We start from the raw sequence: 3,312 nt of genomic DNA, 5'->3' as shown, positions 1-3,312 counted from the left end.
TCAGTTTCCTCTTCTGTAAGATGGAAATCTTCTGGAGAAGGAAATGGCAAATCACTCCAGTATCCGCCAAGAAAACGTCAAATGGGGTCACAAAAAAATCAGACATGACTGAAAACAACAGCACTTTTAGTGATCTCAAGCTACTTTCTGACACAAGACTCCATCTTTTGACTTCTACAATTCTCCTGGTGATAGTATAATGCTGCAAATCATGGAGCCATATGACCTTCGAAGGCTCAACATGGCAGACAATTCCTGTTGGGATTGGAAGCTCAATTCCGTGTGGACGGTCTCGGGCGGGTAAAAGTGGGACTTCTAAATCTTAGAGTCTTATGAGGCCCTCCATGAACAGCGGGGATTCGAGAAGGTCAGTCTGAGCTAGCTCGGCTAGCTCGGGTATTTCCACCTCTCCCCGGGAGATACGTGATGGGTGGAGTCTCCCTGCCCTCAAGATTGTCCCGGATCTGGGCACACTATTGTTATCTAACAGCACGGTATTCAGATGCAAACTATGCGGCTGAAGGTTAAGTAGGATTGAGGAAGCCTGAAAGCTCTCTTAGCACGTGAGGAGCCAAGAGGACAGTAGGCTCCGCTTCTCTTCTTTCCTCTCTCCCCTCCCCCTCTCTCCCCGCTTGTACTTCTACTTCCAATCCCTTAAGATCTTAGCCTCCTTAGGAAATCTCCCCCTCTTCCTCCTAAGGAAGACCCCCCTGCACTTGTAACCGAGACCCTGAAATAAAGCTCAACCCTTGTTCGACTCTGGAACATCCTTTCTCTCATATGAGCATCCGGTTTTGGCCAACCGAAGACCTCGGAGGTGAGGTAAGAAGACTCGGGTAGCCCACACAGGCCTCTAGGCCTGGCAAATTCCAACAATGGAGAGATGCATGGTAAGCATAAGGGGATTGTGGCCTATTACTGACCATGATTCACATACAAGAACAACATAAGATATACCATCGAGGGCATCTCGATATCATAGAATGAGAATGAAAAATAATAGATGAGCCGCCCAAGGGTGGCAATGGAATCCATGCATGAGATGTTCAAAGACACAGAAGAAGGCCTCTGATGCATTGGGTAGATGATCTGTGGAGGACTAATGGAAAACCATGGACGAGAATCACCCGATTGAGAATGTGCTGGACTGCTTCAGTGCCTTGGCGGGAGCAACAATTGTGGAGCCATACAAGTGTTGAGAGATGATTATGAGTGACCAGGGGCAGATTTCTTCCTCTCTTGGAATCTTAATTTCCTTCTCTTTGCCCTCCCTCCCTTCAAACACTGTCATCAGGAAGAGCACTTGTCAAGTCAACAAGCATTTATTAAGCACCTTACTATGTGCCAGGCGCTGTGGGCAAACTGGACATTACCTCAGAGGGAAAGGGCTCAGATTAAGGAGGCCTAGGAAAAGGCTTCTGTAGAAGGCAGAACCTTAACTAAGGCTTGAAGGAAGCCATGAAGGTCATTAATCAGAGCAGAGGAAGGCAAGCATTCTAGGAGAGCCCAGAGATGGCATGGAACAGCCAGGAGGCCAGTGTCCCTGGATCGAAGAGTATGGGGAGGAGAGAGACTGGAAAGGGAGGGGGGTGAGTTTATGAAGGGCTTAGAAACAAAACAAAATTATAAATGGTGAAGTATGTTATGTTCAGTGAACCCAGGGATGATCACGGGTGGGGAACCTGCAGCCTCGAGGCCTCACAGTCCTCAAGTACAGCCCTTTCAATGGAACCCAACTTCACAGAACAAATCCTCTAGGTCCTCAAGTGCGGCCCTTTGACCAGTCAAAGGGCCGCACTTGAGGATCTAGTGGGTCACACCCCTGGCTCTAGCCAAAAATACCTTTGCTTTCTTCTCCCCAACATGTTACATCTTCCTCCCACTGCCAGAAACACATGGCATCGACTCGTCAGCAGCCCAAGATGCCTGTTTTAGATCCGCAGGCCGTGGACTATTCAGGGATGAGGAGCGTTAAGGATGAGGAGTGTTTATGCATCCTAACATCTCCAAAGCACGTTGGCGATGGTAACTAATTAGTCCTCATGATGCCCTTGGGAGGCAGCAAGGGATAACATGCTGCCTTTTATTGGGTGTTTACAGGAAGGTTCCCTCTGTTTTCCAGTGACTTCTGAAATTAGCTTTAGGTCAAATTTCCTTCCCTTGAGACAACATGGAATGGTGGGATGAACTCTGGGAGTTGAGAACCCTGGGTTCTGGTCCCAGCTCTGCCACTGAGTTACCGTGGGACCTTGGACAAACCTCTGCCCTTCACAGTGCCTATGTGTGAAATAAAAGCATGGGATCTGAAGAACTCTTGGAACTGCACCAGTTCTTACATCCTACTGTTGTATGCTTTGCAATTCTCTCCATACCAATTTGGCTACTGTGTGTGATCTTGGGTAAGTCATTTCTGTTCTCTAGGACCCAGTTTCCTTATTTACAAAATGAAGGGGTTGATCTAGGGTGACTCTAAGGTCTCCACCATCTCCAAATTTTCTCACTTCCCAGGTCTCTCCCAGCTCTGATATCCCCTACTCTCTGTCTCCTCCCAGCTCTGACATTCTGTACTCACTGTGGTGCATGATTATTTTTATTATAAACAGCATGGTCCCAGCTCCAAAGAGCCTCCAATTTAGTGATAATAGTGGGTGCAGCTTTGGTCTAGGAGTTTTTGTCCTGGTTCTGCTAATAGCTCAAGTAAAATCAAGCCAACAAGCATTTATTAAACACCTACTATGTGCCAGGAACTCTGTTAAGCCCTGGTATAACCCCATATCTAACTGTGAGCAAGCCATCTTCTGTCTCTGTAAAATGGGGATAATAACTTTTGACCTGTTTGTGTCCCTGGGGTGCTGTAAAAATCTGTCATGGTTAGAGCACTGCACCCAGAGTCATGAAACCTGTGTTCAAATCCTACCTCTTCTCACCACCTCTGTGACCTCAGCCATATCACTTAACTCTCAGCCTCACTTTTCTCATCAGCAAAATGGGGGTAGTAATGCCTGAAGTCCCTGCCTCAGAGGGGTATAATGAGACTCCAATGAGATAATGTAAGGAAAGCACTTTACCACCTGCAAAGCTGTATCTAAATATTAGGTATTATCATCATCATTACTGTAACCTTTCTATAATATTTTAAGCTTTACAAAGCTGGCGGTGTGTACAATTTTGTGGATGAGCATTTATTAAGCACCTACTATGTTCCAGGCTCTGGGAAGGCAAAGCTCAAAATGAAACAGTCACACTTTCAAGGAGCTTATATTCTCACAGGGGGAGCCTGTACCCATGTAAGTGTATGTGAAATGAGTGTAA

This window comes from Notamacropus eugenii, chromosome 2, assembly GCF_028372415.1.
Source record: "Notamacropus eugenii isolate mMacEug1 chromosome 2, mMacEug1.pri_v2, whole genome shotgun sequence".
In the NCBI taxonomy this organism is placed as follows: Eukaryota; Metazoa; Chordata; class Mammalia; order Diprotodontia; family Macropodidae; genus Notamacropus; species Notamacropus eugenii.
Note: the sequence above shows the minus strand (reverse complement) of the source record.